Source organism: Armigeres subalbatus, chromosome 3 (assembly GCF_024139115.2).
Source record: "Armigeres subalbatus isolate Guangzhou_Male chromosome 3, GZ_Asu_2, whole genome shotgun sequence".
Taxonomy (NCBI): Eukaryota; Metazoa; Arthropoda; class Insecta; order Diptera; family Culicidae; genus Armigeres; species Armigeres subalbatus.
In genome coordinates, this window is record NC_085141.1 from 60,507,308 (window position 1) to 60,523,640 (window position 16,333).

Below are 16,333 nucleotides of genomic sequence, written 5' to 3' on the forward strand. Positions count from 1 at the left end.
TCTCTGTGGGCTGTTCGTAATTATCTGACTCCGATGTATCATATGCTTGTTCATGATTATCGTTTTCGACGATTTCCGATTCCAATTCTTCGAATATGCCATCATGATGATTTTCCACGGAAATCGTTCCTTCAGAATCTTCCCGATCCTCTGATACAATTTCTTCTGGAATTTTAGTTTCCTCGTTGCCATATTTCTCATCGGTATTCTCTTCACCAGTTTCTCTTGTAATTTTTTGAGAGAAAACCTAATCATTTGAACCTGCAGACTCACCGATGTGTGGTGTTTTCGATTCATCAAATACTACATTCCTGGCAATTTCAATTCTCTTCAAAGCGCCATTCCATTGCCTATAGTCATTATTCGCGTAGCCCACGAATATCAATCTTTTAGATTTGGAATTTAATTTTGTTCTCTTTTCTTTTGGAAAGAGTTTGTATGCTGTACATCCAAAAACTCTAAGATTTTTCAAGTTTGGGAGTTTTCCAAACCATTTTTCATATGGTGTCTAATTTTCTTGTAATGCTACCGTAGGGTACCTGTTTGTAAGGTATGTCGCTACATAAACAGCCTCTCCTCGCATTTTCTTAGGTAATCCACTATCATGAAGCATTGCGCGTACTTTTTCCATCAATGTTCTATTGAAACGCTCGCTTACTCCATTTTGCTGAGGAGTATACGGTACCGTATATATCATCTGAATTCTGTTACTTTTACAATAATTCTGGAACTCTCTATTTTGATATTCCCCACCGTTTTCTATACGAAATTTAGACAGTTTCTGACCGAAATGTGCTGTACTAAATTCGTAATATTCCTTAAATTTTTCGAAGACTTCATTCTTTGATTTCAGAAGATAAACCACGGCGAAGTGCGTAAAGTCATCGATAAATGTTACCAAATAACGATAACCATCATGAGTTGCTACCTCCATAGATCCACAAACATCGGAATGAACTAGTTCCAATGGTCTAGTAGACCTTGGCAACTGCAAACTATTAAACTTGTTGCTAACTTGCTTCCCCGCAAGGCAACTTTCGCAAACATCTGGCAAACTGCCAACACTTTCTTCACCACAGTCGATACCTTCAACCATGCCATTTCTTACTAATTTCAGCATATTACTTTTGCCTAAATGTCGCAATCGTTTATGCCACGTTTCGACATTTATCTGGTTCTTTCCTACTAATGCTGATCATGGATTACGACATCCTCATACATAAAAGTAACTTTCTTTCCCATAGAATTTGCCCTTCTAACTGAAAGGAGATTCACATCTAGCTCCGGAATAAGAAGATGTTGGGGTTGTATACAAGACACGACCATTTGACGTAAACTACGTAAAACCAAATATAGTACACTGACTGAACCAATTATTCCGCTCTATACCTATAGGAAAGAAGAAACTATGCCACCGACACTACTACCCAGCTTTAGCAGCATCTCCCACTCTGTCCGGGAGTAGGGACCCCACTGTCTAGTAGCTGTCTAGTTCAACACTTGATAATACCCTAAAAGTAGGCAATTACCAAGAATTGGAACGCGATGCAAAGGGGATGCATGATACATGAAAGAACTGAAATTTTCAATAGTTAAGCGATGATACTCAAAAGTTTCAATAGTACTGGCAAATTGGTGGAGAGTTTATGAATCGATTGATATATAAATCTTAAAAATCCATTGAAAGATAAAGGACCTATTATTGTTACAAATCTTCCATGATTTCGTGACAGTCCCTAATTTTGAAGTTTTCATTTTACACCCTGTATCCGAGTCTTCCCCTTAGACGTAGTTTACGTCAAAAGAACATTATAGAATTCGAGTTTCTTTATTTTGTTTTCTCCGACAACACTGCTTACTCGTACCTTACCTCTCTTCGTACCACGAAGAGTTGTTCCTGATTTAGCAGTTGCAATGACGACTGGCTTCTCCAATTCTTCCACATCTTCCTGCATTCGCTCGTCATTCACCATGTGGTCGCTGGCTCCTGAATCGACCACAAATCTCACTTTCCGTGATGTTTCACCGTTGCCGCTGGTTTGAGTCATCAGTGCATGATGGCGACTCGGGTTCTTTCCCTTTCCTTTCATATTTCCGCATCCAAATACATGCGTTTTATCTCGCCTAGTGGTTTACGACACAACTCATCGTTTGGTTGCGCAGTCAATGCACCCTCGACATGCTTAAATCGGTTTGGCATCGCAATAATTAGAGCATGGATCTTCTCCGCTGGCGTTAGTACAGCTCGCATTCTTTCCAGCTCTCGAATGATCAGATCGTATTCATCAAACAAACGCTGATGGCTATTAAAACGTTTATGTTTGAGATTGAATAGACGATCTCGCATCGTGATCATTGCTCCAGTCCCAACTTTCTGGTATGTGCTGACCAAAACATCCATCACTTGCTTGCTTCGCATAATCTAGGCCAATCAATTGATTTAAAACCTGATTATTCACCATCATCACTATTTCGTCTAAAGCGTTCATATCTTCTTCCATCCATTTCTTCTTTTTGCCTTTCTCGTATACTAAGTATACGTAAAGGCTATATGTTCACTCCAAAAACAAACTTTTTATAGAAGGCTCGGAGACCCATAGTGTTATATACCAATCGACTCAGCTCGACGAATTGAGGTGATGTCTGTGTGTGTGTGCGTGTGTGTGTGTGTGTGTATGTGTGTGTGTATGTGCGCACCAAAAGAGCAAAAGTTTAGCTCACTTTTAGCACTTACCCTCAACCAATTTACTCGCAACAGGTTGCATTCGACGCAGTATACTGCCCCATTGTTTCCTATTGAAAATTGGCCGGATCGGACTATGGGCTTGGAAGTTATGGCCAAAATACTTTTCCTCATAAAAAAGCGCGTAAAAAAGTCTAGCTCACTTTTAATGCACTTACCCTAAACGGATTCCCTCACAACAGGCTGCATTCGACGCAGTATCTTACTCCATTGTTTCCTATTCAAAATTGGACGAATCGGACAATGGGTTTGGTAGTTATGGCCAAAATACTTTTTCTCATAAAAAAGCGCGTAAAAAAGTCTAGCTCATTTTTAATGAACTTACTCTGAACGGATTCCCTCACAACAGGCTGCATTCGACGCAGTATACTGCCCCATTGTTTCCTATTGAAAATTGGACGAATCGGACAATAGGCTTGGTAGTTATGGCCAAAATACTATTTTTTACCGCACGAGAAAGGCATCATCACCGCTAGGTGGATTAATCTGGGTTTTTTCTTTTCTCGCTGCTTCTTCTTCGGGTTTCGCTCCGAAGTAAATTTTATTTATATGTGGATTCAATGATTGAACAAAATTGAGTAAATTAAACAAAAATTGAGTAAATTAAACCTCCAGTTGGGTAAATAAATTTTCCGTTGGGTACTTTTTTAACATGGGAGTAAAGGCAAACTACTTCGACCCCATTTACTCAATTTTGGCTGTTCGAGGTTGGGTGAATTGTATTAGGGATCCTATATTAAGAGATGTGCGAATGCTTTTCCAGACGGTTCAGCAACGCTGTTACTTTCGTAAACAAACGCTGCCAGCACTTGCCGCGGCACAAAATGTTAGAGCTCGAACATGACTTTGCGTATGATGGCACCCTTCGATTTTGTTATCTAATGTCCAACAATGCATTATCGCTAAAATAAAAGTGCAATACAAATGAACATAATACCATTCATAAACTAGACTACTTCTACTTGCCATTGTAAAACAAATTGTTTATTCGACAAAACTTTTCGTACAAACTTTTTCATTACAACCGCAATACCTCTCAATCCGCAACGATAACAATGTTCATTTGGCTCAGATTCTGACATCTCTCAATGCTCGATTGGATCAAGATGGCCGCTTTCGCATATCTCTGAATGTAGGATCCCTAAATTGAACTCACTATTCCGCCATCGCAGGTGACAATGGGTCTAGGGGGTGAGAATGGGCCATCGCTCTTACCGGCAGCCTGGAGGTCCTAGAGCAAAATAGTTCAAAAAGGTATCTTATATTTTAGTCTTCTGGCCCTCAGATACATTCAATCTATTCTACAAGCATTCTTAGTAGTTGAAACAGTGCCCCATTCTCACCCCCATTTTACCCATTGTCACCCCCGACGACGGTAGATTGTTTCTTCCTTGTAGAGATTGAGAGATGTGTAAACATTGCGTGACATATATCATACCTACTTCATTGGCATTACATTCTGCACTGGGACATTGCCGCCTAGTGTTCACTTAGCACTTCCACAGTTATTAACTGAGAGGTTTCTAAGCCAAGTTACCAATTCTGCATTCGTATATCATGAGGCTGGCCCTCCTTAGCCGTGCGGTAAGACGCGCGGCTACAAAGCAAGACCATGCTGAGGGTGGCTGGGTTCGATTCCCGGTGCCGGTCTAGGCAATTTTCGGATTGGAAATTGTCTCGACTTCCCTGGGCATAAAAGTATCATCGTGTTAGCCTCATGATATACGAATGCAAAATGGTAACCTGGCTTAGAAACCTCGCAGTTAATAACTGTGGAAGTGCTTAATGAACACTAAGCTGCGAGGCGGCTCTGTCCCAGTGTGGGGATGTAATGCCAATAAGAAGAAGAAGATATCATGAGGCTAACACGATGATACTTTTATGCCCAAGGAAGTCGAGGCAATTTCCAATCTGAAAATTGCTTTCTTTCACAGAATCCAGGTTTCGTAGAAGCTTTAGTCTATTAGCTATTATCCAATCAGTATGTCCGAAATAAAGTTTCAGCATTTGCATGATAAGACGTTCGCAGCCGACAGCAGACACTCCACAGCTTTTTGTGCATTACAATGCAATGATTTGTTTGATCTTCTGATGTTCTATCAATCGGTTGACTTTCAAGCTCTGACGAAACACTCCCTTTTTATGATCTGAAGGCCCCGCCCTTTTATGGCTTCAGAACTATGAATATTGGCAATTAGAAGCCCATGAATAAATATCCAGAAAAAAAACATTTATGCATGCGGGATGGTTCACCCATTAAATTACAACTTAAACAACAGAAACAATGAAATTAGGCGCCAAGATATTCAGGAAGACGAAATTCTCCGTCAAAAGCATTCCACATCGCATCTCAGCACTTTTTATCCGACGCATTCGCAATTCTGTTTGATTGCTTCCAGCGAAATAAATAGCTGCTTTGGGTTCCTAAATAAATTAAACTTATTAGGTGGTACATGGGTATATTTTATTCAGACTGATCTCTCGGGTCTGCTTTCCGCCTTCTGCCAGGCGTGCGTCGTCGGCCCTCCTACCACTTCTTGAGAATTGCCATCTTTGCAAATCACATCCCGCCGTAGGGAAAACAAACTTTTCGCGCTTTCGCATTTATTCAGGGTCGCAGATGAATGAAACATAATACCAACACACGTCTTCGAAAACGCAACTTTGTTCCGCTGATCGGGAGCTATCGACTAACAAGCTTTTCGTTTATTTATATTTATGGCCAGATTTGGCACATTTTCGCTGCATCGCTCTGCCGGTTGCTTTTATTTCTCGTTAACTTATGCGACCCTTGGGGATGTTTTGGGGAAGGAAATGCTCTTAAATTGATTGTTATTCCATTTGTTCGAATCCCGTTTTTATTTGGATGCATACTTAATGGCTTCCAGTCTCACTCAGGCTATGATAACCGTCTGCTGGGATTGAACAAGACATGTTCCGATTGTTTATTATTTCGTTAACTTCTTGATTTTAATTTTTGTTTTTATATGTTCAAGAGCAAGGTAATCTTTAGAAAACTTACAATTTGGATATTTTGATTATATCTGTAAAGAAAAATAAGACGTATGTACAAAATGCAGGAAAATCGTTCTTGTAGATTTTCAGCATTGTAATTGACTAGCAGTATCGAGAGGGTCATCCCAACAATGTAGCACGGTAAAATAAAACTTCATTTATTTAGCAGGTAAAGTGGAACTGTAATTGGTTACATGTTACGTGACCTAATCAATAAACCTTTCTAAGACATTTAAAATAGAAAGCATCGTTCATTAAGCGGTAACATTCGGAATAATCAAATATTTCTTATCGAACGTAGATAAACCTAATTCCCATCGTACGGCATGCCATTTTTGGTAGGTTTATTAAGAGTAAGAGGCCTCAGTCACGTATTCCATTCCGCTCAATTTCGTTTCATTTAAACAAACCTTAGGGTCTACCCCAAAAAGCCAATTGTTGTTCATTTCCGGAAATTTGTTCAAACCCTCCTGGGAACAATTCGAGAAAGTGCAATGCCTCCGCGGAAGCTTTTTCGAAACCTAACCCCCTAAAGTGCTTCCGCTGTTCCCATACACTACTTCCCAAACACGCAATAAACACCTTTACTACACGGCAAGCTCACAAAACAAAACAGGAAAAACCGTGCCTTTACCGTTTTTATGACGGTTGTAAAATTAGTTTCATCGGATTTCTATTTTCCGACGGTGGTGGGCTTTCTGGCTTAAGGTCGTTTGCACGGTTTCGCAATCGTATAGTGCCCTACTCGGATGTATCCGCGCTGCGCTACGGAACGAAGTTGGCAGAACGAGCGAGTGGTGGTGGAGCGGAAGGACATCCTAGGCAGTTCCGCCCTGTGGGGATTTCCCTTTTTATGTCCGGTGGCCGGGGTGACTACAAACTACCTCAATAAAACAGAGACATATAAAGGAAGGGAATAACAGTCGAGAGCGTGTTTTATTTATTGTTTTCTCGTAATATTTACATTACGATTATGGCAACGTTGTTGCATGAGCTTTGTACGGTTCGAGGTGCTTTAGTGCTTATTCGGCAGATCTCCCGGTTCATCGGTTTGTTTCCGTTCCGTTGAATTGGATGGGCTAAAACAAATTTGCTCTATCAACGATTGATGGAATTCATCATTGGATATGGAAATTTATGATGCGCATAATTTTTTTGATTATGTACTATGAGATCTCCCTGACCACACATTTTATATGCACTATATATTTACTGCATAATGCCACTATATCTCGGCAACCTGCAACCTTTATACATATTATTAACTTTATGCACATGTACCTTGACCTAGAAGGCAAGATTCTTTGAATAAACACTTCGTAAAACCACATTTTTCACTTGAGTGCTACCAGCCGGTACCAATAATAGGGATGTGGTTTCACTCCATTTGTCGTATTCTGAAACTGGTGCGAAAAACAAAATAAATGAAATTCAAACCTACCCACGTATTTCGCCACAACCATTCTTAGGTATCACCCTCTCCCATCCAAATGGGGTCATCGATCTCCGACAGTGTGGCCCCTCCAGAGAAAACAATATCCCACTATACAACATCTCGTCCCATACCGGTAGATACAAAACCACAATCGCAAGCACCTTCCTCCTTCCATCGCATCGGTTTGAAAAGTGGAAAAAGCCTGTGGTTGATCGGAACGGGAGGTCAGTTCATCAGGGTGAAACTATTGATTCATTACCTCATCGGTCGTTGGTCCCCGCTATTCAGCCCCAAATGAATGGGCCCCAAGCATTGGAACGACGACCATCGCACTCGATTGCTTCTGCCGGTTGTGTGTTCTGTTGTTGTTGCTCTGCGGTCAAATGGGAAAAGTTGGTCTTGGGGTTGTACTCGCTCATATGGGTCAATTGCTTGGGCCGATAAATCTTGTCAATGTGCTTATCGCACATTGGTCCATAATCGATTTAGACAACTTCGGTAAAGCTGATCCATCAGAAGGTTAACCGCAAAAGGAAGGACTTCAAGCGGTGTGGGATTGTTTTGCGGTTAGCAAGTGTGGACATGATACAATGACAGTATATTACTTGGAAGGAGACAATTTTCAAATCAAACATCTCGTTTTAAATATTTCCACATGCTGTAAATTATAATCTGTTTGAAAACACCAAATAATATTATACTAAGAGAAAAGTTATTATCTACAACAATTCAAATGACTAATTTGTAATCCTATTATATTTGATTCTCTTTAGCAAACTTTGTAGAAGTGGTGAATGAGAAAAAGCGATCCTACAATCTTCATGTTGTTGTTGTCACAAAATTCCGATTTTTTTTCGTTTTCACTCCTTCCCGAAGAACATGTGAGCTTTAAAAAACAATATTCTCATTGAAATCGGTGACGTCAGTTACACATCAGTTACAGTTCTGGAAAAAGGTATGCTTTTTATTTAACTTTGCTTGCCCACCAGCCGTGTAATAAATACTTCTCATTTTACTTCGAACTGAACACACTTGAGAAGAAATCGGCCAATCACGCAGCTGTCGACTTGAAAGCACTGCATACATACTGTAGAGACTTTTATAGATTCAATAGAAGAACTGGGGCTGAGAAGGGTGGAGCCAAACGAGAGAGATTTCACTTTTGATATTTGTAGTGTGGAAAAACAAAAAAGGAAGAACTAAATTAAAATGACTCAACCTTGTCTTCCCGCGTCTACGGCATCTGCGATTTCTATACCTAGTCCTAAAGAGTGCCGTGAATCTGTTTTGAACCCATGTCGTGCAGAAAATCTGACCACGTTTTTTCAGCCGTAGCCCACCAGATGAAAAACACAAAAACCAGGTCAGGTTAATAGATCCTCTACAATCCCGACTTGCTCTTATCAATTCATTCGAGTTAAGATAAAAAAAACCCACAGCCTATCGAGAAGATAAATGACTTTCGAAAGATAAATGAACGAACGACATGACAGGATGGGGAAGCGTTTGAAACAAGTGGTGCTTTTTGTGTCACCACACGAAAGGTGTAGTGTGGATCTTTCGCATTTAAAAAGAAAACGGCTAAAAGGTTATCCCAATGGAAGCAACCGTCCCAATTTTTTTGCACCATATTGACGCCTTTCATGGTCAATTTTGCGCATCAACCTGTGACTTAAAATGGATGTGCTACACTTTGATAAATTGATATAAATCCACAACTACAGCTTACACTTCGACCTTATAAAATGTTCAGCCGTTTTGATTGAATCTGGTCTATCAGAGTACCCAGAGAACGTTTTATTGTTTCGTGTAAATCAAGACGAGACAAGGACTTCGTGTTTAGTTTGGCTCTGAAAACAAAAAATACACAGTTCAACATTATTAGTTTTTTCAACATCCACTATATCCAGCATTCTATTTCATTTTGTTTTAATTATTCGAATTATTATCACAGAATCAAGTGATGGAATTTATATTTTAGTCTCTATTCCGAAAATATGTTTAAAGTTATTGCAACAATGGAACCGTGAATCATAATAAGCTTCAGCACACCCAACCGGCTTGTATAAATTTCCAGAAAATAATGTATTTTTTGTATTTCTTTGCATTGCAGGAACCAGAAAAAAAACATGAAAATCCCCGGTGGACGGAATTGGGTGCGCTGCCCGGATCAACATCAAGCACGCACGCCTGAGACTTTGGCTAACAGAAAAGTTTCCACATCCAAGCGTCCATGACCTCGCCAGCGTACCACCATCAGTCACATGGGGATATAGAGCAGTGTTCTTATGCAGGAACTGGAAAGAGCACATAAAACATGAAAAAAGAACATGTTTTCATTTATGACTTTTTTCTCTCTCTATGTCAGATTCATCGAATTTATTAGGGTGAGTATTTATTTTGTAATACTTTTGTCCACATATAATTGAATAGAATTGTAAGTAATTTATTTGGCGACCACGTCAACCATCGTCCAGAGGAGGTAATAGTAGACCCCATTTGCAGCCAAAAATTGTACAGCTACATAGCTATTGGGGAACTCAGCGACGTTCGACACAACGTGCCGTGCGGTGACATAGTGCGCGCTCTGGGAATCAGACATGTTTATTTTATCCCTGTTATTTGCGAATGCCGCACCGCGTTCGAAACGTTTAAAAAGAAGCTTATAAGATTGTACAATTGTTCCGGATAGTGAATATTTGGGGCAAATCGACGAAAAACGGATAAAAAAGTGTATATTTATCACGTGCTGAAGACGACCGAAATAAACAGCTGTCGTTCGGCTATATTCAGTTGCCGAAGTTAAGGGTAGCGAAACACCCAAAAAAAGCCCCACACAATCTAGCATAGACGTCCCAGTACTTACACCTAATACAACCTGGGAAGAAGAAACAGATTAGAAAAAATGTGTCAAATGTCAAGCCGAAAATAAAACTGTCTAAATAATCCTGACCAGCATCCAACAACATCGTTGTTTATAGAGCTACACAAAGTCTTCACCTGGTGCTGGCTGTTCCCGGTAGATCTAGAATCAATTGTGTAGGTAATAGTTTCGATAACGACTGGCACTGTGGGGCAAGAGGTCCCACACGTCAGTATTCGCTTATTTATACCAATCGCAAACTGATATTGTCTTCAATTAATTGCATATTATTGGGCAATGCACCCGTACGAAAATCATTTTTTATTAAATATCTGGTTGCGCATATGTACAGCACATGTTTCGAAACGCGCAAATTTAAATAAAATTTGCGAAAAAGAAGCCACGTATCTTGGAGGGACTTGAACCCTCATCGTCCTACTTTCTAGATAGGCGTGATAACCATCCATGATAGCCATCCGAGTCCGAGTACCAACCTCCACCGCGCGGTTAGCTCTATTTTGCAAATTGCATATCTTTCGGATGCTTGACGTTTACTTAATTTACGAGACAGGTGAAAAAGGGGCTTTGAGCTTGAACAGTTAAATATAAATTTAGGCTCTTCTGAGCCATTGCAAAAATTATCGGATTCAAAAACTTCGCTGTCATCTTCAGTGCTGTCCTCTTCACTTTCATCAGATTCTTGAAGATTTTCATATTCATCACTCCTGCCACTTTCATTGTTCCTGCTAGGCTGCTAGGCAAGACTGCTGATCAACCGGACTTTCTCCACCAAATCATAATTGATACCCAAGATTACAGCAAAACTCTGTGGGTCTGCCAAAAGTTTCCGAGCCATGTTTCTATTGTTCCATGATCCACTTCCTCCAATTTTTGGTCTATTTACATGCATTTTAAAAGGTGTTTCCAGCTGGTTGACAAAGTCTCTTCCATTCACTTTCACTTGGGTATCGGCTTGCGGTAGGTTTCCTGGATTTTATAGAGTTGGGATGCGACTCGAATTAGCCATTCAACCGTATTCAAACGACAATGAAAATATGAAGGGCCAACGCGGGGAAGGCCGTTTGGCCGAATGCCACTAGGTCGTTTGTCCGAATATAATATTTGGCCGAACAGACCATTATGCCAAAAGTCATTTGGCCGAAAGGGTCAAATGGCCGAAAGGGTCGTTTGGCCAAAAGTATCATTTGGCCGAAAGGGCTATCACGCCGAAAAGGTCATCTGGCCGGAAGGGTCGTTTGGCCAAATAGGACATTTGGCCGAATAGGACATTTGGCCGAATAGGACATTTGGCCGAATAGGTCATTTGAAAAGTGAGAAATTAGGAGTGAAAAGAGACGTCTCAATTCTCATTGGCCAGGCCATATGACCCTTTCGGCCAAATGACCCGTTCCACCACATGACTTTCGGTCAGATGGGTTTCGGCCTAATGGTTTTTTTCGGCCTAGTGGCATTCGGCCAAATAGCTTTCGGCCGAATGGGTTTCGGCCAAACGACCCATCCCCCTAATTCGTAGCATTTTCCCATGCTAAGTTGTGTAAAAACCATTTAGGTCAAAACGATAAAAAAAATAGAAAAAAATACTTTAATGGTTCGAATAATTACTGGATGATTCACAATTTGTTCAACTTCAGCATAGAAGCTATTAAAAATTCGCTTAGTTGCCGATTCCGCTTCCTTCTGCCAGCTCATCGACTTTGCTCTGTAAAACTTGTCTGATTGTGGGTTAGGGTTTATCCACAGTTTTAGTCCCATTTTAGTTTCCAGAATCCGGGGTACGACACATTCTGCCCAAAGTACTGAAGCGTATTAACCGGTAATGCACTTCGTGTATGTATCTTATAATACCTTTTTATTTCTTATTGCTCAGCCACAAATAGAGGTTTTACGATAAACACTTTCTTTTGCTCTAGTGTACCTAATTATGTGGGACACCCTTTTTTCACATATTTATTTTTAAATATAGTATGTGGAAAAAGTTTATCCACCTCATACCAATTTACTTTTTTTCTATTTTTCTTGTGAACATCAGCTTTATTTGGTGAGTGTTCCTCCATGATTTATCAATTTATGTTTATGGCGTTTCTATCTTTTCTTGAGATTTTATGTGATGAATAATGCAAAAATTAGGCAAAAAAAATTTTACTACTCTAAACGGATCCGGAGCAGCACGCATGTTACATGGATTACTGTGACTTATGAACGACCGAATTCAGTCACAGTTAAGTTGCTGCAACCAGATTCGTTTGATTTGTGCTGCTTTGGATATTAACATTTAACTGTTTTTACTGAGTTAAAGTGTATATTCTGCAACTTTCTCGAATGTAAACATTGTGTCTAGCAGTCATTTAGTGCTCTTGAAGTTTTCTTGGCCAAAATATCAGTTTCGTGTTCAAAATTATTTGAACATTCTTGTTTTAAGTTATTCGCTGCAAAATGCTAAAAAAATACACATTCCGACCAGCAACAGAAATTTGATTATTGAACATCACAAAACTGGCAAAAGCTACCGAGATTTTTTCCATCTTCACAAAGATACGGTTGCTAGGATTGTGCAGATGTTAGGGTTTACGCTCAAGAGATAACGAACAACGATAGAAGAGAGACAAAAACCTCTTCGAATCATATTGCAGTTTGCCTTGATCGATAAGATGCACTTCGATAATCACACTTTTTTATTGCGTGAACACAGTTGCCGAATTCTTTTTTGCGAATCCTACTAAATAATATTACTTTTTGAAGGAAATAATTAGGGAGCGTCCACAAATTACGTAACGCTTCGAGGGGGGAGGGGGGTTGGCCAAAGTGTGACGATCCATATAAAATTTTCAGACGTTTCATACAAAAAGTGTGACATAGGGGGGAGGGGGGGTTGAAAATGTCCAATTTTTGCGTTACGTAATTAATGGATCTTCCCTTATGAAAACTGCACAACTGGCAACCTTGGCCATCATTTAGAAGGAGAAAATGCAAGAAGTTGCAAAATGCGAAAATGTCAGAAGAAAATGTTCAAAACAAAAGCACGTGGTTCTCACACCGTTTGCTTTCGTCTGACATTTATCGATGTCAAAATCCATTGTAATTGACACCGTCACACTTTTGGTCACAGTTTGGAACCGTCACACTTTCAAACTGTGTTGTTCGATTTAGTGTGAACAGCGCAATAACAAGCCATGAAAACAAAATTATCGCACTTGTATACAAGTTGGATAAAAACGGATTCGGATAGGCGGCCCCCATCGAGGGGGTCTGATAAAACGCTTTGCTCTCGCTCATTTTCTGTTGAAACCATATTTTTTTCGCACAGCTGTGTAAAACATGTAGAAATGCATCATCAGAACCGGTACCGCCGCAATTGGTGCTTATTGAAAGATATTTATCATGGGTTGTAAACCACCCCCCCCCTTCCTTCAGCTCATTATCGTACAAGCTACCGAAACACGTCTCTCACGGTATGCTACTTATCGAGAGAGTGTATACAGTCATGATAAGTGAGAGATTTTCTCTTTCAATTTCAATTTCAATTTCAATTCAATTCAAAATTTCAATTTCAATTTCCAGGATTCAAACCCTGGCCGATGTATAACAATCGTGGTTCTATTTTCATATTATTTTCAATAGCACTCAACACGATTGTATAACATTTCACCGAAAACTATTTCGCGGAATTCATTTTCGCGGTTGAACATTTCGCGGTATAACATTTGGCGGTTTACAACTTTTCACGGTACGACATTTGGCGGTTTGTACATTCTCCTCGAATGACTTTTGGCGGAATGTACTATTTCGCGGAATGCACCATTTCGCGGAATATTAATAATAATAGCCTTTGTTCATTCAGCATTCCCACAATTATTACCTGCGAGGTCTCTAAGCCATGTTCATTTTGTTTTGCATTCGTTGAACGTTGAACACGTTGAAACTTTTATAAAAGCCTAAAAAAATTTTTCGATGAATTTCCTAGACCGGGCCAGAAGCTGAACCTAGCCTCCTTCAGCATAGTCTTGCTTGGCAGTCACGCATCTTCCCACACGGCTAAGGAACGCCTCCCAGAATATTTAGAAGTAGATTTCAAAATTTCAATTGCCCCTTATATCGGGCAGATACATCCATTTGAAGAAGACGTTACCCCTCCTTTCGCCTTATACCGGGCAGACGAATTCATTTAAAGAAGGCATTGTCAACTCTTTTCGCCTTATACCGGGCAGATGCATCCATTGAAAGAAGGCGTTACCCCTCCCTTCGCCTTATACCGGACAGGCGCGTTCTTTTAAAGAAGGCATTATCAACTCCTTTCGCCTTATACCAGGCAGATGCATCCATTTAACCCTTTCCTTCCCATGGTAGCTGTAGAGCTCCATCAAATTTTGCACCTTCCTACATTTATCGAATTATCTCAACAACAAAATGCAGTATTTGACACAATTTAATGGTTTCATTAGACTGCAAATATAATCAATTTTGTGTAAAAATAGTTAAACTATTGAAAACAATCAAGTAACTATGATTTACAAATAAAAACTTTATTTCGTGTTCCACTAATTTTAGCTGTGCCAAATAACTTTTGTTCTAGCATTTTTCCCATAGGTGATTCCTTCCTATAGAAATCTTTGAAAAAAGTCGTGGGAAAGAGAGGGTTAAAGAAGGCGTTACCTCTCCTTTCGCCTTATACCGGACAGACGCGTTCTTTTACAGAAGGCATTATCAACTCCTTTCGCCTTATACCGGACAGATGCATCCATTTAAAGAAGGCGTTACCCCTACCTTTGCCTCATATCGGGCAGATGCATCCATTTAAAAAAGGCAATACCCCTCCCTTCGCCTTTTACCGGGCAGACGCCATCTTTTAAAGAAGGCATTATCAACTGCTTTCGCCTTATACCAGGCAAATGCATCAATTTAAAGAAGGCGTTACCCCTTCCTTCGCCTTATACCGGGCAGATGTATCCATTTAAAGAAGGCGTTACCCCTCCGTTCACCTTATACCGGGCAGATGCATCTATTTAAAAAAGGCGTTACCCCTCCCTTCGCCTCATACCGGACAGACGCGTTCTTTTAAAGAAGGCGTTATCAACTCCTTTCACCTTATACCAGGCAGATGCGTCCATTTCCGCCTTATACCGGAAAGACGCGTTCTTTTAGAGAAGGCATTATCAACTCCTTTGGCCTTATACCAGGCAGATGCATCTCTTTAAAGAAGGCGTTACTCCTCCATTCGCCTTATACCGTCATTACTTTTAGCTAAATAAAATTTCTTTTCCACCCACTTACATTAAAAAAAACGTTCACATCCCACCAGTGTGGTCTTTCGCCTTATACCAGGCAGATGCATCCATTTAAAGGAAGCGTTGCCCCTGCCTTTGCCTCATACCGGGCAGATCCATCCATTTAAAGAAGGCGTTACCCCTCCGTTCGCCTTATACCGAGCATATGCATCAATTTAAAAAAGGCGTTACCACTCTCTTCGCCTAATACCGGGCAGACTCGTTCTTCTAAAGAAGGCATTATCAACTCCTTTCGCCTTATACCAGACAAATGCATCCATTTAAAGGAGGCGTAACCTCTCCCTTCGCCTTATATCGGGAAGACGTGTTCTTTGACAGAAAACATTAGCAACTCCTTTCGCCTTATAACGGGCCGTAGATATGGCGGGGTTTCAGGTTTTGAAACCGGCAGCCCGAGTCGAACCCGTACCAGATGGGTTCGGGTTTGAAAACTTAGTAGAATATCGGGTTCGGGTTGAAGAAATTAAATACTGCAAATTATTTTATTCAGTTTTGTTAATTGTGAGGCTAGTTTGTTGATTGGGCTTACTTTTTTTCAATTTAAAGAGAACCAGAAAATATCTAGTTTGAATTTTTCGGGGAAAAATTTTGTGAAGGCTAAAATAATTAAATTATGTCGGTCTCGGGTCGAGTACGGGTTTACGAATGCAAAAATTCTCGGGAACGGGTCGGCTTCGGGTTTGCATTAAATAAAAAAAAACCCGGATTTCATGTATTTAAGCAGAAATCGGTAATTATTTGAATGATAATTATTCTAACTGAATTCCGCGGAATGATTTTCGGTGAAAAAGTACATTCCGCGAAATGTCTTTCGGAAAAAAGGTGCATTCCGCGAAATGTGTTTCGGAGAGTTGATATATTCCGCGGAATGTCGTACCGCGAAAAAAAATTCCGCGAATTTTTTTTCGGTGAAATAGTATACAACCCTCAACACACACGGAATGTTCATGAAGAGTTAGTACGCATTAAAACCG

At 40.2% G+C, this 16,333-nt stretch overlaps 1 protein-coding gene across 1 annotated transcript in view; it reads left to right on the forward strand.

The window, feature by feature from the left end:
* The window catches only part of LOC134220702 (zwei Ig domain protein zig-8-like), a 623,811-nt gene that overhangs the window by 37,227 nt on the left and 570,251 nt on the right, over nt 1-16,333 (forward strand). Inside the window, exon 2 of the mRNA XM_062699803.1 lies at nt 9,307-9,580. The gene's annotated coding sequence lies outside the window, so the exon portion shown is untranslated. The remainder of the gene's footprint in view (nt 1-9,306; nt 9,581-16,333) is intronic.